The 26617-nt window shown below is 35.0% G+C and overlaps 2 protein-coding genes across 2 annotated transcripts in view; one reads left to right on the forward strand and one right to left on the reverse strand.

Annotated features, from left to right (window-relative positions):
• LOC145260314 (potassium channel, subfamily K, member 13-like) overlaps nt 1-26617 on the reverse strand; it is a 483035-nt gene that overhangs the window by 446855 nt on the left and 9563 nt on the right. The window lies entirely within an intron of this gene.
• LOC145260315 (uncharacterized) overlaps nt 25577-26617 on the forward strand; it is a 91242-nt gene continuing 90201 nt past the window's right edge. Inside the window, exon 1 of the mRNA XM_080118203.1 lies at nt 25577-25900. The gene's annotated coding sequence lies outside the window, so the exon portion shown is untranslated. The remainder of the gene's footprint in view (nt 25901-26617) is intronic.

Genomic DNA, 26617 nt, shown 5'->3' on the forward strand with positions numbered 1-26617 from the left:
TTTTTTTCTTAACAAAAAAAATGTAAATTAAATATTTTCACATCCGACCGTAACGACTTTTATACTATAAGTAGATAGGCACTCGACCAAGTTATCCGGAAGTAGAAATCTTCTTTCACTCTAGAAAGATATATGCCAGCTACCAGTTGACAAAATGAGAACGGAATCTTCTAGCGCAACAACGTTAAGTATTTTTTTTTAACTAATCCTAAATGTTTTTTGTTTATGTTAGCTTGTTTTTAAACGTATTTGTTTCGTGTTTTATTTATGTATTTTGTCTGTATTATCCGCCCCCCCTCATTCTACAAAGTTAAACAATAAAAAAACAAAACAAAATGCCGGCAACTAACGATAAAAGAAAAAAAAATGCCGGAAATTATTCTAATAGAATAGATAATGTTAGGACTTTATAAAAAAAAAAAAAGTTAGAACTTTTTTTTTCTTAGCAAAAAAAATGTAAATTAAATATTTTCACATCCGACCGTAACGACTTTTATACTATAAGTAGATAGGCACTCGACCAAGTTATCCGGAAGTAGAAATCTTCTTTCACTCTAGAAAGATATATGCCAGCTACCAGTTGAAAAAATGAGAACGGAATCTTCTAGCGCAACAACGTTAAGTATTTTTTTTTTTTAACTAATCCTAAATGTTTTTTGTTTATGTTAGCTTGTTTTTAAACGTGTTTGTTTCGTGTTTTATTTATGTATTTTGTCTGTATTATCCGCCCCCCTCATTCTACAAAGTTAAACAATAAAAAAACAAAACAAAATGCCGGCAACTAACGATAAAAGAAAAAGAAAAAAAATGCCGGAAATTATTCTAATAGAATAGATAATGTTAGGACTTTATTAAGTAGTATACTTAATATATACTTTACTGCAAGCTTGCATGTATTGTAAATGCCTTCTTCTTGCTGGCAAATCAAACCATCTCATATAGTTAGCCTTATGTTCAAGTAAATTTGAAATATAATACAGTGCAAAGAAACAGTTACTCATGAAAACGAACCTCCTAAAGTAAAACCGTTAATAATTACCTAAACTCGAATGTAAAGTAATATTAAGCCGACTTTACAAATTAATAATAGTTAATTATTGGATTTTAATTAATTTATAAGATGAAACTCTAATGATTTAAACTCGATAGATAACGACACTTCCACCCATTAATATGGGGGGGGGACATTATCATCAAAAGTGTCCTGAATTGTAAACTAAGCACCGGACTTACTACTTAGATATAGATAAGTCACTTGTCTCCATCCCCCCCCACTTTTTTTATTTTTATTTATTTTTTTTAATGGAGAGTAGATAATACAGTGGATGTGTTATCGGCAGCTCCAGTAACTCTCGCTTCTCCTATTTTGTCATTCAGTCCTCATTCAATGAGTGATTTTTTCTGACAAAGGGTGAAGAAAAAGCTGCTTAAAGGTCAGTAGAACTTGGTGACCAGTAGTCTGAGATGTCGGAAATTTTTCTGTCTCTGTCTGTCCTTGTGGCCATGTCACTAGTAAGGGTGCTGGAGATAAACGTTTGTCTGGGCTGACGTTATCCGCCTGATAGTCAGGGACCCGAACCTTGGATTAACCACTAAGGAGGCTGTCCTATCAGCAGGCGCAAAGTACTGGGATTGCTGTATTGCCATTTGGTGAGTGGATCTGGACCATGCAGTAGTCTCTGGTGGGGCCTCTCGATGCCATACTAGTGGGTAATTGTTACGGCTTTACCTTTTCGTGTGCTACAAAAAAAAATCCTGTCTTTTTCTCTCTTACTTTCCCTCTCTGTACTGCTCTAACCAAGTATGCCGACCTATTCCACAAATCCCCAAACCTCAACATGAAATATATCCAGAATAAAAACTGGATTAAAACTAGAACCCCATCTTTCAACGTAGACCCCTACTACCAGGTCTCCTTTTCCAACATCAGGGGTCTACGTTCCAACCTTCCAGAGGTTGAAACCCAATTACAGGAGACGAAACCGGACATATTATTTCTAAGTGAAATTGGAATAGGACCAACCACTACCCTAGACGAGTTCATAATTAACGGATACTCAAATTTAACAGCTAAATCTGACCCCTAAGATCGCCATGGGCATGGAATATGTGCCTACATTAAGGATGGCTTCCCGTGTGGCAGGGATATCTCTAGAGAAGATCCTAATTTACCCTATATGTGCTTCAGGGTTGCACTTGCTAACACCACTGCATTTATATTTGCCCTCTATAGGCCCCATAACAGTGGAGTTACTATCTTTATTATTATTATTCAGACTTGAAATTTGGTGACGTATTCAAAAGTGAAAAACTATTTCATTTTTGTTTCATCCGGAATAAAGGGCTGCTAAGGAGTCAAATTTCAAAATTGTTACTTGCGTTTTTTTTTTTTTTTTTCGGATTTTCATCTGTTTGTTAACTGTTACACGAGGTTTGAAAACAGTTTTTTAAAGAACGTGACAAGCTGGCCTAATGGTTATCGTACATGACTCTTTACGTTTTGGTTTCGATCTCAGTTTCAAGTAGTTATGTACTTACAAAAAGTGAATTGCTTTGAAAAAACTTAATACTCGCATGCACACGTCTCAGTTTCCTTTCGTTTTTTTTTTTTTTTTTACTTTATTGTTTTTAAAGGACTTTAACGTTACGTTTAATACTGGGCACCCTAGGTAATCTACTAGTATATCTATAAAAGTGAGAATGTGTGCGTGAGGATACTTCTCAACCTATATACTCAACAATTTTTTTATCTGCAGACTTGAAATTTGGTATATAGATTATTCAGACATGTGGAAAACCTTTTAATCGGTTTTCATCCGGGGGGAAAAGGGCTGCTAAGGGGTAAAATTTAAAAAAATTCGTACTTGGAGATCATCGGATTTATATCTGTTTGTCAACTGTTCTACGATTGCGCATGCGCGAATCTTCATATGACAACTTCCTGATGTTAAAAATAAGTAGGTTCAAAATTACTTTTTAATATTCTTGTCAAACTGGCCTAATAGTTATCGTACACGACTAACTGTTTTTAGGTTTTAGCTTCGATCTGAGCTCGAGTATTATTTTTTACTTGCAAGAAATGAACTGTTTAGAAAAAACATAATCATCGCATGAACATGTCTCGGTTTTTTTTTCCGTTTTTTTACTTCATTTTTTAAAGGAATTTAACGTTACGTTTAATCCGGGCAACTCCGGTTACATCTGCTAGTAGTATATTAAACTGTTGTTTTCGTTTATTTTTATTATATAAAAATGTAAGTGTGTATTATTTCGCCACTTAATTAAAATGAATGTTTGTGATGTTCATAGACACCCGTATGTAAACCAGATGGCAATGCTGAAAAAAGAGTCACACTTTCTCTAAATGTTTAAAAATACATTAAGAAATATTAGAAAGTGGTTGATTCAAAATATAGCGAGAAAAATATTTGATATTATATTATAAAATATTAAGAGAAAGAGAGACTTTCCAATTTATTTTAAATTACAGCTCATTAGAAAAACTTTTTTTTTTTTTACTCAGGAGCCACCACTTATCAACGCCCGAAGGCCACTCGAGGATATGGGTTAATGAATATAAGGTGGTAGTATAGTAATTATAAATGGTTTCAATTGGGTAGAATTAGATTATTTGTGGGAACGGCTCAACAAGAATTTGTTTACATTGGAATTGGGAGCTACCATGTTGTATTCAGCCGAGAAGCACTCTAGCGGAATAGTGTTCCACGGGCAAGCAGTTCTGGGAAAGAAGTTTGTGCATGGAATCTGCGTTTAGATTTAGGTACAGATTGAAAGAGGAGAAAATCGTTTATAGTGGTTGTAGCAGGCCGAGTGTTTTTTTATGAAAGTTTGGCATAGATTGGAGTTCAGTTGAGCACTTGCCATGAAAAATTCTGATATAACTGTTCTAATATAATTCAATCACAGGATTAAAGTAATATTTTAGCATATATGTTGTGTTATTAAAGAATACCAGAATAAAAATAAAACTTGGAAAATATTGATTACCATTTTAAGTGGACTAATAATGATTTGGCTGAATCTGAAAATTTAAATTTTTAAATAAATTTCTTCAAATGCTATGAAACGCGCATTAACATCGCAAAATGATTCGTGAACTGATGAATACAATAGTCCAAAGAAAAACAATGTAATTATTGGGATATGACAACAGCATATTCTTTTCATTGTTTTGATTCTTGAGTATACATCCGACATCGTTAGGCACACTTAATCAACCGAGAACTACATCCCTCTATATAAAAGCATATAAGATATCAACGGATACACACTAAAGAGTCAAAACAATGAAAAGAATATGCTGTTGTCCTAGCCCTAGTAGTTAATAACTTTTTATCTCCAAATATACCGGATGTTTGAAAAAAAATAGAGGATTTCTTAAAATAAAGACGCATTTCATTCCTGTACACTCCGCCATCTTTTACATTATCTGATGCAGAGTGTGGCCTAAGCTAAAGGTACATCTAACCAATCGTCCCGATTCAATCATCAGGTAAATGCATAGATAACCCTCCTATATTTTCAGTTATGTGAACGACACCCATATAAACTGTAAATAAAGGGGAACCGTAGTTTGGAGGTATGAGTGGGGTGTCAATGAAGAAAACAACGAAAGAAAAAAGAAGAACGCTTTTATGATCTTACATACTTACATAAGACAATAAAGACTTTTTTTTTCTTTGGCTAATCCAATCCTATTATAGGTTGTCACGTGATTGACAACGATATAAAATTTAAGAAAAACGTTTGGATATGTTGGTCGGAAAACATTAATGAAGACAAAAAAAAAGAAAGAGAAAAGCGCCTTTACGTATAGTATTCAGCTAAAAAGATACGCGAAGGGAAATAGATTCTCAAATATAAAATGCTCACAGTATATAAAATTTAATTATTCTCATATTAAGTGCTAATAAGAAAAGGTGAATTCACAACACAATAGGAATTGAAAATAAAATATATTAGCCAGACCTCCGTTGAATGATTGCAAGGAGGAGTGTCTGTGTACATTTCCCTACGCAATAACTCTGTCAAGTTTTAGTCTACAGACTCGAAATTTGATATACAGGGTACTGAGATTTGGGAAAATCTTTGTAATCCGTTTTCGGCAGAAATTTGACTGTTAAGTGGTAAAAGTTCAACGATTTGACCTTGGAGAACCCTACCAAACTCCTCCGAGAATTTTGGGTCTAAACACTTGAAATTTTAAATATAGGTTCCTTGAACATGGATCTAACTTAATAACTTGATTTGAGCCCAAAACAGTAAATAGGTCATAATAGGGATCAAAGTTAAAAAATATTTGACCAGTTTTTTTTTTTTTTTTTGCTTACATACACCTCCAAACACCCGGGCAACGCCGGGCGGAAATGCTGGTATATATATATATATATATATATATATATATATATATATATATATATATATATATATGCACTGATGATTCCCGAAAGGATGAGACACTAGTGTGTGTATGTATTGAAAATGATTATAGCACTAATTTTATATATGTATTTTTTTAATTACATTTTCACCCCAAACAAAGCACATTGCCACTTTGTTGTTGGGGGCTACTATCAGGGACATAGGCATCAGGGGTACTGTGTAGGGAGTTGGGCAGAAAGATATCGGTTCACGTTGCATTTGAACTTCTGCATGTGCATGTCAGTAGAGTTGGGGAAGCAGGGACCCGGAAGGGAATTCCAAAGTCTAGCTGTTCTAGGGGAGAAACTACTAGAGTAGAAGGCTCTCTTACGTCTAGGGATATCTAATGTGAAGGGGTGGGACTTAGCTGCTTGTCGGGTTTGCCGGGGGTATTTACGTCGAGGGGGTACAAGTGCTTGCAATTCTTTGGAGCATTCACCGTTAAAGTACTTGTAGAACAGGCAGAGAGATGCAACATTTCGTCGATGGGACAAAGGCTGAAGTTTAAATAACAGTTCAGGACCTATCAGATTGGCGACTCTCTTTTGAACCTTGTCTAGGAGCGAGAGACTAGTGGCAGATGCACCAGCCCAAATATGACAACAATACTCCATACATGGGCGAAGGGGGCCTTATAGAGGTATAGGATACTTTCGGGCGTTAGTATCTTTCTAGCACAGTAGAGAGAACCCACCTTCTTCACAGCAGTCCTGGCGATACTCTCAATGTAATTGTTCCAACTCATGTTTCCTGTGAGCGTTAGGCGGAGGAGTTTAAAAGATGTACGTTCAGATAAAGAGTCATTGGGCATTGCTATTGGCGGTAGAGAAGGTTTCTTGTAATTATTGAAGGAAACAAGTTTAGTCTTGGCAGCATTGAATGTGACCATCCATTTTTTGTCCCCATTCCACTACGGATCGGAGGTCTTCCTCTAGTGTTTCTGCCATTTCTTTAGATATGTGTTCATTTGTTTTCCTGTCATGTCTGTTATAGAGCGTGGTGTCGTCAGCGTATATACCCATCTCACAGGCAATTTTGTCTGGGAGGTCATTTATGAATATTAGGAATAACAGCGGTCCAAGGATAGACCCCTCAGGCACTCCCGCATTTATATCATATTGTTTAGACGTACGACCGTCGAGGACAACTTTGATTTTTCTCTTATCTAAGAAGGATGTAATTATGTTATGTATTCTTCAAGTGATACCGTATGATCTGATTTTCCTGAGAAGACCTTCATGCCATACCCTGTCAAAAGCCTTAGATAGCTGGTCACTCGATCATTTTTATATAATTCTACGACTCCTAGATGCAAAAAAAAAAAAATATTAACGTATAAACATACAACAAATGCCTTAATGAATTTTGCTTCCGTGCCTGCTGGAAAACTTCTTCTGTAGTACCAGTTTTCAACAATTCTGGCGAAAAGAACTGACCCAGTGAATTATCGCCTCATTAGCCTCCTCCCACTTTTCGCCAAAATATTGGAGACCATAATTAACCAAGCTCCAGTCTATGTATATACATATAATTATTTAAAATATTATATATATGCATATATATATATATATATATATATATATATATATATATATATACTTGTTTATTGTTATATAAACATGGTCACATCCTGCTGCTACAAATAGCCACTTGTTTCAATCAAACAACAGATATCATCTGGCAGCGACTTAACTATTCAAAAGTTCAATGAATAATCATTGAACTTTTGAATAGTCAAGTCGCTGCCTGATGATATCTGTTGTTTGATTGAAACAAGTGGCTATTTGTAGCAGCAGGATGCGACCATGCTTATATAACAATAAACAAGTATTATCAGCTCTTTTTATTGAGCACTATCTAACAACCTCGTTGAATTCATTAGTCCATCACTTTTGAATAAAAAACCCCGAGTATATATATATATATATATATATATATATATATATATATATATATTTATTTATTTATTTTTAATGCCTTCAAACACTAGTGCGTAATCTTTTCATCAGTGCTACAATATCATATCTGAATCCATTAGCAAAGAACAAACCGCACAGCCAACTGTAATCGCGAAAAATGCAGTTGAAATTAACATTTATATTAATGTCTAGACGGCCATGAGGATCTTATTAGGATAAAATCATGATCTGCGCATGCGAGATCAATTGACCAACTTGAATTTCAAGTTAGAATGCTCAGCAGTAACAACTGAATTCTTAGAAGGCTGGCATAATTATTACTATTACAATTTTTAAAGACCTACAGACACTAATGTTTCATTCTTTCGGGACACATCAGTGCAAGGGGATACGATTATAGCCGGTCGGAAGATTCGAACCCGACCACCATACCATCTCTAACTTCTTTGCAAGTAACAAACTACACGGCCAACTTTAACAACGGGGAATACAGTTGAATTAGACGTAATATTAGGATAATGACATCCTTATCTGCACATGCGCGCTTGTTTGACCAACAAAATAAAAACTGAATTCTTAAAAGGGCTAACATAATTATTACTATAATGATTTTTAATACCTACAGACAAAAATGTTTTATTCTTTATATATATATATATATATATATATATATATATATATATATATACATATATATATACATATATATATATACATATACATATATATATACATATATATATATACATATATATATACATATATATATATACATATATATACATATATATATATATACATATATATATACATATATATATACATATATATATACATATATATAAATATATATATATACATATATATATATACTTTTACAGAAATGTTCGCTATTTTGGCATCCCAAAATAGCGAACATTTCTGTAAAAGTCTGAGGACGCTACAGATGGCCAAAAAAAACGGCCGTGTAGCCGAAAAACAATGTAACTTAAACAAACGACTGAAATCTTTTCAGTTTTTTTTCGTGTTTATTTTAATATTAAAAAAAAAACAATAAAAAACAAACATTTTTCTATCTACACGGAATTATTTTTCCGTCTAGAAACTTAATTAAATTACCAAAGGATATTTGGTGAACGCTTGTTTTTTATGGATAGCAACTAGGGGCAAATAACTCTAAAAAGGTTAATAAAAAAAGGTCGCTCTGTTGGAAGTATTAATTTCAAAATAAATTGAATTAAATATATTATCAATATAATTGTTGTTTAACGTTTATTATTATTATTATTATTATTTTTATTTTTTTATTATTATTATTATTTTAACTATTTTAAATAGAATACTTAAAATAATTCTCTCGCTAAAAACATTAACTAAAATACCACTATTTAGTAAAATCGATTTTTCTTAATGTCATATGCAAATAAGGTGATCTCTTAATTGTATATTATTCCAAGTATCGTGCTATATATAGAAATAAATGAAAGATTAAAGTAAGACACGTTTTGTATATATTAATCAAATTGTGAACAAACAAACAGACAGGGATACAAATTTATATATATAGATATATATGTTATATTTATAGGGGCAAAAAATAAGATAGAAATAAAACAAAGAACAAGTGAATTTACTGAAAGCCTGGATAAATCACGAATTACAATAGAAATATTTTTAATTCAATTTACAGCATTATATAATCAGTTGTTAATGCTGCCATATTTTAAGTCATAAATTTATTATATTTTAATAGATTATCTTCTCCTTTTCTTTTCTAGTTTTAACAATTCGTCCTTTACTTTTCCATGTTTAAGCTTAACCATATTACTTTTCATGCTCGCATTTATATATATATATATATATATATATATATATATATATATATATATATGAAATATATTTTAGTCATCGACATACAGTCCTGTTTCGTTGTTTCACAACTCATCAATGCCGCTAGACTAACACCTATCCCAAGCCGAGGATCGAACATATATATGGTTGGTTGTTTTTGTTTTACGGCATATCAGCCCTTTTCGGGCTATTTAATGCCGAATTCAAAGATTTTGAATAAATTTTTTTTTAATAGAATATATTTGTATTTTTCATGTCGGTTTCTATTCAGCCCATAGTTGGGACCCTAACAGGTACTACCACTCCGTGTCAGAGTGGACCTGGGAGCAATGGCAATTAAAGGGTGGCTCCACACTCCCCAAAGCCCACAAGCTGGGACCTCACCACTGGATATAATTTAAGGTCATATCCAGGACCCCCATTGAGGGACTTTTACCCTCTGCAGGGGGGCAGTCGGCGTATTCTAATGCCCCACCGTCAGGGCCTATATATATATATATATATATATATATATATATATATATATATATATATATATATTCTGTGTGTGTGTATGTTTATAAGTGTGTGTATGTATAACATGTAAAGGATAGTGAAATAAACGGATATCGAAGAAATACAAAACATGTTTATCAAATTTTTAAACGTTTTAAAAAATGGAACGCGTTCTTTATTTTTTGTCCAATGTCTAATGCACATGAATGTGCAAGTAAGTGTTACGAAAACCCTGTACTATAAGCCATATGCATTTCTAGTATCATAAGGTCAGTAAAGATTGAGTGAGAGTATAATATATGCAATTGAGCTGGTATTTGTGGTCGCCGTCAGATCAAACCACGCAAACAAATTCAAGTCACACAAGGAACTAGTTGAGATTGTGTTCGTACTGCAACTCATTTGTAAAGACGACGTCACGCCGATTCGAATGTCAAGTATGCAGCCAATAGATTAAAATGGCTAACAAAACAAAATTCTGGTCAAACATTTGTCAATCGAATGAGTTAATACTATTTTCAAGACATTCCATCTTCTGCAAATAATAATATCGTAAAATAAGTTCCATTATTGTTCCAAACATTTTATCACAAAGCTATTTCTATCTCTGCAAATTTTCTATCAGACCATATATAAAGTACTGTCATATTTGAGCTGGTTACGCTCGGCTCAATTTGAAGGTTGTCGATTAATTGCAGAAACGTATCTGCAATTTGATTCGTCCCACAATTTCTTCGTCCATGTTTGCAGCTTCATTAGAACTTGCTGCAGGTGTAGTCAGCGATAGTAGTGATTGGGGCGGAAGTGTTGGACTGTATTCTGCGTCGCCTGTGGGTTCTTTTTTCTCCGATGCAGCAAAACTGGAGTGATCTGGTTATGAAGCGACCTAGGTTTGTCCAATTACCAGGTATTGCAGACAGGGTTCGACGGAGAGGCAAGCCAATACAGTCGATATGAGCGCGGCTGCAGGAGATACCAGAAAGGTATTTCAGAAATTCGTCATCCGCCTATGGAGACTCCAAACCGGATTTTTATTGGGGTTTGTTCCCTTAATAGTTAACTTGGATTGCAAAATAGAGTCAGCAGAACCAATGTAGAAAGGGCTATGATAGACGGATTTTAGGGTTAGGGAGTGTAATAAATAGAGCACCTTGCTTACAGGTGTCTTGATGGTTTAGTGGCGTACTCGAGACAAATAGTTTATATCTTGACAGGTACTAAGACTCCAGGTCAGTGTACGTGGGTATAATGGTAACGTATGGGATGACTCCACACTTTCCAAAGCTCCCATATAGGGGGCTTATTGCCAAATATATTTAACAGAAACATTTTTAATGTTGGCCTGAAAGAATGATAAAACGATGAACGAACATGCGAACATATACTACACTACCTTCAAAGCATAAGGTAATGCATGGAGGTATCTGTAATGTGTGGCCGTTACTTTATAACTGTGTCGCTACAATTCAAACCTCTCTCGCACCTCCATCCCTACTGCACCACCGCAAAAGAACAAACAAATAAAAATAGGAAAAAAACAAAAATCCGGATCAGCATTTTCCCCCGTTTTAACAACAGGCAGTTATTACCGTTATTTCCAAACAATGCATCTTTTTTTACTGTTTAGTTCATCTGCAATGCGATTAGCAAAACTCTTTCCTCTCGACGCCAACTTAAAATATCTCTCATTGCCACCACGAGGCTACACGTTCATCTCATCAGATCCGTTTTTCATTCTGCTCCTCGCCACGTTGTGTATTTTCTTTCCTTTTCTTGTAACGTAAGCTCGCGCACACTTGCTAATTTGCATACGTGCTTTGAAGGCGGTTGCTAATAATATTTTCACTAACCAGCTATCCCTCGGCTCCAGCTGATGTTTTCACACGCGCTCATACACGCTCTGTTATATATCGTATTATGAGAACAGGACTTATACTACATACCCTCTGAATTTAATGAAAGAAATTACATTAGTCTGAAATAGTAAAGATCATTTTATAATAGCAAAATAGTTCATTAATAGAAGTTAGACTATAGTTTCGGCTTCAGACAGATACCAAATCTCCGGTAGTGATATCGGTTAAATTGATCCACTCATTTCAGGAATAATGGACTTACCCAGACATTATAAGTATAGTTACATCTAAACATCGGTTCCACTCATTCATTTGGCGTCAGGTTACGATTGCACACAGGCCAGTCGAGGTTCCGACCTCGACAATCAACCCAACAGAAAAAGAGCCATTTTGGTGGCTTTTTAGTTGTCAGCTTGATGTGTGACCCTAAAAGGTCCAGCCTCCAAGATCTTTCCTCTTAGCTTGCGGGTGGAGCAAGTTTATCGCTTGTTGTCTGCGGCGCCCTCACAAGGAAATTTCGAGGGGCTACTCAGACTTATTTTTGCAGGGCCAGACTGCCCCCACTTCTTGGGGCGCTTGCTTAATTCCCCATATTCCGACTTTGTGTCACATCCTCTCGCAGTGTATATGTGTGTGTGTGTGCGTGTGTGTGTGAGAGAGAGAGAGAGAGAGAGAGGGAGAGAGAGAGAGTTAAATATTGCGATTCCCGCCATTTATTTGATGTTGGGTTGAGATTGTTTGCAGGTGTCAATCGAAATTTCTATCGCAACAATCAGACCGTTCGGTGACAATTTATCTGGCAGGCTAAGGCATTCGTTCTAATTGGTTCAAGGAACTCCACCCACTCCAGCCTTGCATCCCCTCTTTGAGGTGTGCTAAGTTCATTCATTACTGCTTGAGACGCCCTGAGTGAGGAATGCTTATGGGGCTGCTAAGACAATTTTTAAAATGGTAAAGTGCTTCTCCTTTAGGAGCTCTGGCTTGACTTTCCTCACCTTTTGACCTTGTGTCACACCTTTTTACGTGACAGTTATAGCCGCTACAATCATGACGTGTATTTTGAAATATATTTTACTATATTGTTTTTTTTTTTCTTAATTGTTTCCTACCTTCAAGTTTACAATAATTAATAACAGATAAATAGAAAGGCACGGATTGTAGGAAATAGAAATCAAGTATTTTAATACAATCCTAATAAAGTAAACGTAATTCGCTTATTGGTTTTCGTTTTCTACTGTTTTTCCCTTCATTATTATTTCATGTTGAATAAGTATAGTTATGCTCGTCGGAAAAGAACCAGCTTATCAAAGCTGAGCATAGATTAATTGACGAGAATTCTATAAACACGTCGTTCTTAATGCTTTGCGATTGTATCTTTGTATAACTTAACCTAAAAATAACCGTCAAAAGCCATTACCAAGTTCAAAGATTTGTCTTAATACTGATTAATGTCTGTCTCTGAAAGCGAGTATTAGCCTTGGCCAAGTGATACTCATTGAAGAGCTTTTAAGGGGAAGTAATCCCACGTTAAATGGTTTGTGAGATGAGCAAGTCATTGTACATTCACGAACAATCGGATTCCAAAGATCGGATGTGTTTTATAGGAAATGTCAATCCGTACATTAGCAAAGGCCACAATGATAAAAACCCGAGGGTTCAAAGATAAAATAATTCTTACATAACTTAATGTTTTTTCTTTTTTTTATGGCAATAAATATCTGCTCGTCGTATCCCATAATCCATTGCGTCATAATACCTCTCTCTCTATCTCTACTATTAGGTTGAGAAGAAAGATTTTAATTTTGATTTCAAATGATGCATTTTCAAATAAGTTTTCGTTATAATACCTTCGCTTAAGATATCATTTTAAAGAGCGTTTTTCGCTTTATCTAATCGTTTGAATTACAATCGTTTTAAAACAATTATATTTTCTTTTAAAAATGTTGAATACTGGATGGAAACAAAGCAAATTCACACAATTTTCTTATTTCAATTCAAGCTAGGCCGGACAGCTGCTGAAAGAGCTCGCGATATGAACGAAGCGTTTGATCCAGGAACCATTACTGAACACGCAGCAAAATGGTAGTTTAAGATATTTTGTGGCAGCGAAGAGGGTCTTGAAGATGATGAATGTAGTGGTCGGTCATCGGATGTTGACAACAATTAATTAAGAAACGTACACGCACAACTGTTCAATAACTTGCTTCTGAATTAGATGTAACGTATACTATGATTTCAACCACTTGAGAGAGATTGGAAAGACAAAAAAACGATAAATTGGTGTGCCCCGAATTGAACGACAACCAAAAGAAACGCTGTTTTGAAGTGCCATCTTCCCTTCTTTTATGCAACAAGAACGACCCGTTTCTCGATTGTGACTTGCGATGAAAAGTGGGTTCTTTACGACAACCGGCGACACTCAGCTCGGTGGTTAGACGCCGATGAATCTCCACGACATTTTCCAAAGCCAGAATTGCATAAAACGTTCACGCATGCTGTCTGGTCGTCTGCGACCCATCTCATCCATTACAGTTTTTTGAAGGTGAGACAATTACGGCGAAGTACTGTTAATAAATAGATGAAATACATCAGAAACTTCGACCACAACACGCAGTATAAGTCCACAGTTGCTTGTTCCTGTGCTGCTATTGTAGTGTGTTTAATAGATCTCTTATGATAACTCCTGAGCAACCAATTCCAACTGTCATTATATCTAAATGTAGTATTCTTAGAGAACACACTGTGTAGTTTTTGTCATATAATTTTCCCCTCTCTCTTGCAACCTTTGACGCTTTTTTGCCTTACTTCTTAGTATTTTCCCTTTTCACTTCATGGAGAAAATTTCATTATATAAATAAATATAAATACATATAATAAATATATTTAGTTAGACTTCCTTCATCTATATTTATCGCATCTTGAACACTAAGTAAACCTCGACCACCTTCTTTTCTAGAAAGACACAATCGAACTACATCTATTTTAGCAAAAGCCTCATAACTTGTAAGCATTTTATGTCTTTTTGTGTTCAAATATTTTAATCGATCTATATCCGAGTCAAGTAACCAACCACATATCGAATGATAGCTACTGCTCTGGAATCGATGACATATATTGTATTCAGTCTGTGGATGTATGATTTAAGAATGACCTTTTAATCTCCTGTTGTACTTGTCTATTACCTGGTTTTTCATTTCTGTTTTCTTAATCTAATCGGCATCCAGTATTGTCAAGTATTTGTAGCCTCTCTCATTGTCAACATTCTTTATCAGACCTGTTGTTAGAAGGTCAAGGCAATCTTGAGTGGACGAGCTTTTTTTAATCACAAGAAAAGCACATTTGGTAATGTCAAATTTCATCCTTATGTCATTTCTAAACAATCTGATCGTCTTCATTCAGGTATCAAGTTGGTCCACATTCATTCCAAAAACTTTGACGTCATTTATGAATAGTAGTTCTTCAAGTATATTATTATTATTATTATTATTATTATTATTATTATTATTATTATTATTATTATTATTATTATTAAAAATTGGCAGATTATAGACTTTTCAATACACTGGGACAGGAATATGAGAGAGAAGGAGAATGAGAAGTGGAGCAATTATGCTCCATTGGCCTTAGAGATAAGGCGTATACACAGGGTTAAAACGCAAATAATCCCGGTTGTAGTTGGTACACTAGGAGTAATATCAAATCGTTGGAAGGACAATTGAAAAAACTACAAATCCCCGATGTTTTAGGTGGCCTTCAGACCTCTGCAATTTTAGATACCACCAACATCCTTAGGAAAACTCTTGATCTTTGAAGCTCCTGGTTTGAAGCCGAGATTGAGGGAAATCCTCTGGAAATAAATCGCTTTCCAGAGAGACGTTGATAAACGAAATCAGAATTATTACTATTTGGATTCCTCGGACTGATGTTCTCATCTTGAGTGTCATTTTCATAACACTGCAGTCAATGTAACCTCCGATTTCCTTCAAGTCTACTTTGTCGAGAATGTTTCTGTCGAACTCGAGAATTTGGACAGAATTTCGAACGGAATCCTTTATTTACTTTACGAGGATAGCATGCTCTTGTTCTGTCAGCCATCAATGGATGGAGGTTCTAAGTAATTCACAATTGTATTTTTCGGTCACCCATACTGAGAATTGAACCTTCAATCTTCAGGAGAATATCACTTTTACAATTGATTTTTCTCATTGATTCGAACCACTGGTCCTTGCGGACACTGTAGATGAGACCAGTAGTCCAACGAATCCAAATAATACGAATAACCAATCCTTATCTAAAAAATTCATAAACGTATTAATAGTAGTACTAGTGGTAGTAGTAGTAGTAGTAGTATCTTTACAAACATCTAAAAGCATTTGAGGAGATGGTGACGTTTAGTTTCTGTAGTTCTCGCAATTCTTGCTGAAAGGTATCAACGCCCTCCCACATACAGGGCCTGATATGCTCAAATCCTCGTCTATCTGGTTCTGGTTAGGCCCCACGTTGCTTAACTTCGGTGATCTAACGAGAATAGGTATGTCAACATGACTATGCAGTAGGTCATAACCTGCACATGATACACTAATGTGACTTGCTTATAACATATATAAAGTATGCTTTAATATCCGCTGTCTTATTTAATTAAATGGACAAAAGTGAAAAAATGCTTGTTTTCATGTAAAAAAAAATCTCTCTGGCTTATAGACAAATGAGAAAGTGTGCATGTGTGAAGACACTTCTCAAACTATATACTATATATATATTTTTTATCTACACACGTGAAACTTGGTATATAGGGTAGTCGGATTTGTAGAAGTCTTTTTAATCAGTATTCATCCTGAAAAACGGCTGCTAAAGAGTCAAAATTTTCAAATTGGTACTTGAGGGTTATCGGATTTTAATCTCTTTGTCAACTATTTCATGACTGCGCATGCGCGAATCGTTCACATTATGTTAAGAATAAGTACGTTTGAAAACACCTTTTAAATATCGTGTTAAGCTGGCCTTATGCTTGTCGTACTTGACTCACTGTCTTTAGGTTTTGGTTTCGATCTCAGCTCGAGTATTTTTTTACTAACAAGAAGTGAACTGTTTAGAAGAAACATGATACTCGCATGCACATGTCTCACTTTCTTTGTTTTTTTTTGCTTTATATTTTCAAGGAATGTAACGTCACATTTAATACTGGGCAACGCCGGATACATCTTCTAGTATAAAAGTTAGAATGTGTGTGAGGACACTTCTCAACCCATATACTCAACAAATTTTTGATCTGCAGACATCAAATTTGGTATGTAGGGTATTCAGAATGTTGAAAAAATTTAATTTGTTTTCTTCTGAAAAAAGGTCTGGGGAGGTGTCAAAATTGAAGTATATAACCTGGCACCCGAAACAAGAAAGACTGCTCGGCGAATAGAAAAGATTACCAAAAAATTGAAAAATAGAACTCAGTCGTGTGTAATCAGACATGCACGAATATATATATATATATATATATATATATATATATATATATATATACTCCGGGGGAGTTTGTCCCCATTTCCCCTTCACTCCTCACATTAAAAATCGGCCTTGTGCCTAATTTGCTCGGTGGGGGAGCAAATGAATACCGTCTGCTAACGAATAGTCTCCTATATGTTGACTATTTTTAAAAACTGATCACATATAATGATAGAAGATGTATCGAGACACAGGAATGGGTATGTTTGATCTGGCAGAACGGTGGTTCGTTAAAATTGTGGGGTCTGCGCTCGCGCCTGGTCCACAAAGTATGGAAATAAAAAATTTAAAAATAAAAAAATAAAACGTTTACAAGTGTTTTTGATATAGTTGTACATAAAAATACTGTGATAAGTATTTTTTTAACTGAAATAGGGATGGTATAATAAAATTGTGGGGCTGCGTTTGCGCCTGGCCTCCATAGAATGGAAATAGGCACAAACTTTAATAAAGACTTTTCATATCTATGTGTGTAAGTGTACTTTGATAATTATGTTTCTGTTTGAAGAAATATGGTATAATAAAATTATGGGGTGTTCGTTTGCACCTGACCTCCGTAGAATAGAAATATGTCACAAAGTTTAACAAGGTTTTTTAATATAGATCCACAGAATATTGTAATAAGTGTTTCAGTATGAACAGGTATGGTATAATAAATTATGGGGTTTATCTATTTTATTTTTACTTTCATCATATTTTGCTTTGATTTCGATAACCTCGAATTCGAATCTATCTCTTTACAACCCTTCCTTTTCATAACCTATCATACTTTAATAAATCAGAGTCCATTTTCTGTAGGCTGTTTTTGAACCCAGTCAACGACGGGTACATTTGCTAGTGTATATATATATATATATATATATATATATATATATATATATATATATATTATATTTTTTAATTACAGAATTTACTCCTAAACCAATCAACTGATCATTATAAATACTCGTTGTATATTACTAATGGAGATTTGGTACCTGTCTGTTTAAATCCAAACATATACTATCACTTCTATTAATTGTACTGTTATTCTATACTTAGATTTTCAATTAAGTTTGAAAATGTGTTACACCAATGTGCTTTCTTTCAATTCTTCAATCAGTGAAGACGTGTAGTATTTGTTGAAGTATAGTATCTGTTCTATCCTCCCAGGGATTACCAAAAATTTTGGATTCTGAGGTAGCGTGATAATTGTTCCATAGGAATCCCCACTAATCAAGGCCCGGAGGCCACTCGAGGATAAGGGTCATTGAGTTTACTGTAGTCAATGGGATAATATCGTAGTAATCGTCAGTAATGGAGATTTGATAAATTGGATTACTTCAGGAGACGGTTTATCAAGAATTTGTTTACGTTGAACTTGAAGACTACCGAATTGTAGTAAGCTGAAAAGCAGGCAAACGGAAGACAGTTTCACAGGGGTGCAGTTCTAAGAAAGAAGCTTTGTTCATGGAGTCAACGTTTAGGTTTAGGTACAGATAAAGAGTGGTGGAAATTATTGATAGCGAGTTCAGCTAGACGAGCGTTTTTCGTGAAAGCTAGATTGGAGCTCAGACGAGCACTTACCAGGAAAATAATGATAAAGCAAAGGCAGGCTCGCAACGTCTCTTCTGTGGGAGTGAGTTTGCCGGGAAGAGAAAATGACAATTCCCCGCTAGAGAGAAAAGTCTATTTTGAACTTCGTCAAGACAGGATAATATTCTAGCAGCTCCTGCCCAGATGTGGCAACAGTACTCCATCCTTAGACGTACCTGGCTCTTATATAGATAGAGAACCGCATCAGCAGTGAAATATCTTCTGGAGCGGTAGAAGCACCCCACCATTTTTCCAGCGACCGTTGTCAAAACATGGAGTCTCCACATAACGAGAGCCATTCATTCTAATTGATGCGAGATGGGGATCAGAGCGTTCATGATGAAAAGATAGAAGCTCTACCAGGTGCTCAAGATCAGAAGAGAGAATCAGAAGGAACTTGGTCATTTTTGGCCTTTGAAGTGTTGCCATAGATAGTAGTTTTGTCAGCATAAATGTCTATGAATGATTTTAGATTTGATTTTGATCGATGTAAATCAGGAGGAGAGTTGGGCTCAGGATGAACCGCTAAGGAGTTTCAGCATTAATACTGTGAGCTGTGAGATTTCTGTCCATCAACTACTCTTCTAGTTTTATCATATCATCCTGCCTGCAATTTCCTCCTTTTTTTTAGTGGGCATGTTTTAACATACGTTCATTTGTAATGCTATCATGCTCCAAAGCATTACCTCCTGCTTTTGGAGTCACTGTACTCGTTCGTTATCCTTCCAGGCTAGTGTTTAAAAATTAAATGGATGAAATAAAACTAATTCATGAGTTCATAAAAGAAATAAAAAAATTAAGAATCTAAAACCAAGAAACGAAAAAATAGATTTGTTTTGTATAATTTATTTCGTTATGTGTTTTAGATGTCGTGGTGGGTTCCTCTCACACAAGTGTGAATAATGATTGTTCATAATTAAGTTCATCGTCCTGTCTCATCATAGGCCGACATGTATTGCGACATTTACTACTGATCTGATAACGTTATTAAAACATTGCTTTTTAAATCGAACAATATGTGTTAATAACTCACCCGCCATTTTGTTTTTTATAATCAATGCTAATTCAATCGGATTAGATCGTCATATGTTGCAGCTAAAGTGATCTATATTTTCCTGAATTACCTTTTTTCCTATTTTTACCACAAATTTTATTCGGTCATTAAATTCAAGTTATGTCACTGAGAACTGCATGTGCTTCACAAACGTCGCCTTAAGAAAGTGCTGAAATGTGTTAGAATTAAAATTATTACACCAGTTTTTATGCGTTTTCTAAGAGTTATTGTTTTTTTACAGAATAGTCCAAACTGTTTTTGAAAATTGAATATTACTTTTAAATTGATATATTGTTTTAGAGTTTAAATATCTACTGTTTAGAATTTTACATACGTATGTTTGACCTATTTATTTTTTTCTTGTATACCTGCATATATATAGTTGCATATACTCGTACATATACATACGACTGTGAACGGTTTGTGAATTTCATACTCCCATGAATTTCCTCCTTCTAAGGAAACCAGTTCAACTCGCCTAGTGTGATTACTGCTTCGGTGCGGTACGATATACCAGCATATTTACCCCTGTTTATAATTTATTTACTTTTGTGACATCACTTAAACGTTGGTCTTTGAACTCTGAATTAAAACATAAATCAATTTTAAATATTTCTAAAATTTACAAACAGGTTATTCCTATTCTATAGAAAAATAACTAACGCATTGAACAACGCGACCAGGAAACAAGTACGTTAATTTTTGCAGTTCTTACCTACAGTACTTCCTACTGCATATTGTCAAAGAATTATGCGTACATTTTTTCCTTTTATAAATATTATTAGATTTATTCTGATTTAGTGCTTCACTCATAATATGTCATTAACAAAGAAGGAAGCAGACACGTTACTCTCTAACCATTGTCTACTTCCACGCTACTCTTATACACCGGGAAATTTCAAATATAAATGTCAAAAGTTCTTTCAATTTTATTTTGATGTCTAAGTTGTATTCGAAGAAAAGGAGAATATCGGGTTCAATGTCAAATACACTCAAGCTTTTCCCATACATTATTAATTTCTTATTGTTATTGTCTTCAAATTCTATTAATTTAAATTTTCACAATAAATTCTGTACGCCGTTCCATCTGATATTTATTGACATTCCGGACGACGTTAACGATCAAAGTACATCCAGTGCGTCTTAGTTGGACGCCCTTCTTTTCCCAATTTCTCGGTTTACATTAGTTTTCTAAAAGTATTAACCACAATTTTTTTTAAAATATTTTGGGTCATTCCTGATCAAAACAAAACAGAAAATTGGTTACAAAGTTTCGCCAACGATTGCTTTCATCTTAATAAATTCGTATATTTTCGTTGTCTTTTATAACTTTTATGACCTTCGTCTTTAGAAAATTTCAATTACAAACAACAAAACTCAAGGACATTAATATTTCGTTTACGACTCAGCTTATTTTTTATTAATTTTTTTATATAAGCATAACCACTTATCAAGACCCAGGGACTACTCGAGGATAGGGGTTAAAAGTGTACAGTAGTCAATGGGACAATATAGTAATCGTTAGTGATGGAAATTCGGTAAATTTGTTAACAAGTGGAACGGCTCATCAAGAACTTGTTTATGTTGGACTTGAAGACAACCATATTGTAGTCAGCTGGAAAGCAGGAAAACGGAAGACAATTTCACAGGCGTGCAGTTCTAAGAAAGAAGCTTTGTTCATGGAATCTACGTTTAGGTTTAGGCACAGATAAAAAGTGGGGGAAATAAGTGATAGTGTTTTCTGCTAGACGAGTGTTTCTTGTGAAAGTTTGGCGAGGGGGGACCATAGATTGAAGCTCAGTCGAACACTTTCCATGAAAATAACGATACAGCAGAGACAAACTCGCAACATCTCTTCTGTTTGATAAAGGTTGCAGTGAAGAGAAAAGGACATCTCCTACAAGGCTACGAAGTCTATTTTGAACTCTATCAAGGCAGGATAAGTTCTTTCTAGCAACTCCTGCCCAGATGAGGCAACAGTATTCCATACTTGGACGTACCTGGCTCTTATATAGATAGAGAATTACATCAGCAGTGAGATATCTACTGGATCGATAGAAGGATCACATCATTTTTCCAGCGGCCTTGGCAGCAGATTTGATGTATGTGTTCCATTTAAGATCAGGAGTAAATGTCAAGCCCAGAATCTTGTCAAAACTTGAGGCCTCCTGAAGACGAGAGCCATTCATTTCAATTGATGCCAGATGGGGATTAGAACGTTGATGATGTAAAGAGAGAAACTTGGTTTTAGATGCATTAAAAGTAACCAGACACTACTTTCCCCATTGTACCATGTGCTCAAGATCAAAGGAGAGAGAATCAGAGAGAACAACGTCGTTTACTGTCTTAGATGTGCTACTATAGATGGTAGTGTCATCAGCATAAATGTGTACCAATGATGTAAGGATGTGATTTGGAAGATCATTAATGTAAAGCAGGAAAAGAGTTGTGCCCAGGATGGACCCCTGGGGAACTCCCGCATTAATACTGTGAGCTTCTGATTTTTTACCATTAACTACTACTCCTTTGAACCTATCAGAGGGAAATGATTTAATAATTGAGAAGCGTGTCTCTCATGAATAACTTTTACTGCTGGAAAATTCATAATTACAAAAGAAGATCCAAGTATGAAGTAGTGAAACGTAAGATAAAATTGTGAAACAGAAAACAGGGATCATCGCCTGTTTACCATTTAGCTACATCGGAGATTTACAAGCGTCACAGCTATAAAATCCACGGATCTCCTGTGGCCCTAATCAAAATAATACTTCCCAAATAACCAAAGGTCGAAACAATCCTCTTACTATATAACTATATATATATATAAAAATAGAGAGAGAGACATATATACATATGATGAGAATCATGAAAATCGTATTCCGACAAAATATAGAAATAAAAAGGAACAGACCGATTTCTCTCGATGAAATCATCCAGAGAAAGTCTCGAAATAAAGACGAAACGTTTATGAACACATAACTCGGTGTTTTTCTTTTTATTTCTACACATGTTTATACACACATACATACATACATACATACATACATACATATATATATATATGTATGTATGTATGTATGTATACGTGTATGTATATATTTACATATATGTCATCTATATATGCATATATATGTATATATATATATATACATTTCTCTACATATATATATACATACACATATATAATATCTATATATATACATATATACATACATATATCCTACATATTTATATATATACATATATACATGTATATACACATACATATCTATACATACATATACATATATACATGTATATACACATACATCTATATATATATATGTACACGTAGCTATACATATATATGCACAATGAATGTTTCAAAGAATATGACATTAACTAAGCAAACTTGTTACGATTAAGAAAGTTGAATAAAAGGTGAGGAATAAAAGTTACAAATAATTTTATTTCATTTATTTATGTGGATGAAAGCAGACGGTGTGTACATACCTAAGGAGCAAAACGCAGGAGCTATAAACTAATTTAGGCCAATCTCACTTCTTAACGTAGAAGGAAAAATATTTTTTGCAATAATGGCTTCAAGAATAACGAAATACCTACTATCAAACAAATATATCGATATTTCCGTGCAAAAAGGTGGTATCCCTGGAATAGCTGGTTGTCTGGAACATGGGAATATATGGGGGGCTATCCAAAGAGGGAAAATAAAAAGACTGACTAGGACGTCATTTGGCTCGATTTAGCTAAGGCATATGGATCAGTGCCTCATCAAATGATTCAACTATCCATTCAAATGCACCACATCCCAGAGGGAATACGAAAGATGATTGCAACGTATTCGATGGGTTTCACATGCGGTTTACCACAAATGACTACACGACAAACTGGATGAGACTTGAGGTGGGAATTGTAGTGGGATGTACAGTATCGCCTATACTTTTTGTTTTAGCGATGCAAGTAATTCTCAAAGCAGCAGGAAACAATGTAAGCCCTACTAAATTAAGCGAAAAATGCGAAATGTCACCATTAAAGGTTTACATGGACGATACCACGATCCTCACATCAAAAGAAGCTAACACTCCCAACATCACCATTATGGATGAAATGATGGTTTGATCCGGAATGACTTTCAAGCCTAAGAAGTCCAGAAGCCTCTCTCTTAGAAAAGGAGAAGTGCATAAAGATATCTGTTTTTCAGTTAGTGATCAGAAAATTTCTACTGTCTCAGAAGAACCGATAAAAAGCCTGGAAAGATGGTATGATAACACCTTGAAAGACTATAATCAGGTTAAAGTGACAATAAAAACTGTCGACGAGAGTCTAAAGACGATCGGGCGCTGTACACTTCAAGATAAATACAAGGAATGGTGTCTTCAACACATGCTCATCCCAATTCTTTTATGGCATCTTCTCATATATGAAGTAACTATGAGTACGGTTGAGGCAATCGAAGCGAAAATCAACAGATATACGAGGAAATGGCTGGGTTTGCCTCCAGGATTGTCAAATGTTGCTCTATATAGCAAACAATCCAAACTAAAATTACCGTTCAAGTTTATCGCAAAGGAGTTCAAAGCAGAGGAAGTAAGATTGCAGATAATGTTGGACAATTCCCACGACAATGTTGTAAAGACAGTACAACCCTCTCTTAAAACAGGAAGGAAATGGAAAGTCCGAGATGCTATAAATGAGGCGAAAGAAAAGCTAGCCTTCAAAGAAGTCATTGGGCTCACTCAGGCAGGGAAATCTGGACTGGGAATGACCAGCATTCAAAGATGGTATACGGCTACAACTAAAGAGCACCGAGATCTGGTCATTCAGGAAATAAGGAGCAAGGAGGAAAGCAAAAGGCTTGTAAAAGCCATTCAACAGTCACAGCAGGGACAATGGACAAACTGGGAAGAAGTTATGCAAAGATCCATTACGTGGAATGACATCTGGCAAATGTCGCTGCTAAGGTTGAGTTTCATAATACGCTCAACTTACGACATGCTTCCATCAATTACTAACCTTGTCAAATGGAAGAAAGGGGATGATCCAACCTGTCCTTTATGCAAAGAAAAACCTCAGACTATGGAACATGTTCTTAGTTCCTGCAGAGTGGCCCTTGCTAATGGGGGATATACGTGGCGACACAACAGGGTATTGAAAGAACTGACCACAACAATAAATAATCATATGAAACCCGAAGCAGCTAACATAAGCCACAAGCTTTTTGCTGAGGGAGGGAAAATGTGGATCGGATCAAAACGTATAACTAGCCCATTGCTAGTACAGAGCCAAAATATTCTTGGAATCAATGATGATTGGATAGTCGCCACAGCTGGCGGGCAAAGTAATTATCCAAAAGTTATAAAAGGAAAGGGTCAACGGCCAGACATTGTTCTATAGCAAGAAAAAAAAACTCGTCTTGATTGAATTGACAGTACCTTATGAGAGCCGGATAGAGAAGCAACACCAATACAAGATGGCGAAATATGAAGACCTAAAAAGAGAGTTGACCCGCGAAGGGTACGTTACAATTCTTCGAGCTGTTGAGATTGGAGCAAGAGGTTTCAGGCTCTTTATATCAACTTTTAGGACAGCTTGGAATTAAAGGCCGAAAAAGAAGCGCAGGTAATAAACGTCTAACAGAAATTACTGAACAATATTTCATCTGTCTCTGGGTTAAAAGAAATATCGAGTGGTAATATGTCCACAGGGCAGATTTATTTATTCATTTAATGATTTCCATTTTCTTTGCTTTTGTTTAATTATTTTTACAATTTTTAGTTATTTATATTCTTTCTTTTCTTTCTTTTCTTTCTTTCTGTTCTTTTTTAACGTCTTAACTTAACGGACTTGATAGACGCAGCTTTTAAATTTAAACGTCACGTGCACAAACCGTTGCTCGTTACATGAAACGCGAATCATTAAACATTTTTATTGCATTGAACAGTTCATTCAAATGCGATTCAGATATCTAAGCCTCGCATCAACGAATGTGGCCGATGCGAAAAAGCCGTAACAAGGAAAATACTCACCTAGATTGGATTTACAATACCTTATAACAGCCGGGTAGAAAACAACATTAATACGAGAAACATGAAATCAAGAGAGAGGGAGAGAGAGAGAGAGAGAGAGAAAGAGAGAGAGAGCTGACGATACAATCTAGGCGAAAAGGAATACCGCATATGTTCGCAAGAGTCTACGATGTAGTTATTACTGTGAGTAGATTTATCTTTTTTTATGTGTTTATGTATGCATATATCTTTGGTTATGTATATATATATATATATGTAATATATATATATATATATATATATATATATATATATATATATATATATATATACATATACTATTTTTATTATTGTTGTTATTATTGTTTAGTATTATTGATATTATCATTATTTTCTATGATATGTGCGCGTCCTAACAAATATGTCAGACGTAGCCTTTGAACACTGAACGACATGCGCAAAGCCGTTGCTCGTAACAAGAGCCGGTTAATTAATGGTATTGAGCAGATAATTGGGTCTAACATCAGTGAGGGGGCGATACGCGAACAAGCCGGGGAGAGGAAGGCCCCGAAACGGTGCGTATTCTCTCCTGATGACCCAATATTATATATAAGGTGAAATACCCCCAAACATGAATTTTTTTAAAGATATGCTATGAAATACCTCCAAAAAAGCACCATCTTATAAAACTTAGCCGAGGAAAGCCCTATAAAGGCGTTTTATATCTCACTTGACATTGACTTTATCAAAAACAAAACAGCTAATAAACATCAGTATATACAAACCTATAAGGTTAGCTGTTTCTCTCAAATACAACATCTTATGTTGTTCGCTTGCTTCATAGGGAGTTCTACTACTGTTCCGGTAGTAATTTTTATCCTGAGGAATAAAAGTTACAAATAACTTTATTATATTATCAGA

Source organism: Euprymna scolopes, chromosome 36 (assembly GCF_053919585.1).
Source record: "Euprymna scolopes isolate OS-2025 chromosome 36, ASM5391958v1, whole genome shotgun sequence".
NCBI lineage: Eukaryota > Metazoa > Mollusca > Cephalopoda > Sepiida > Sepiolidae > Euprymna > Euprymna scolopes.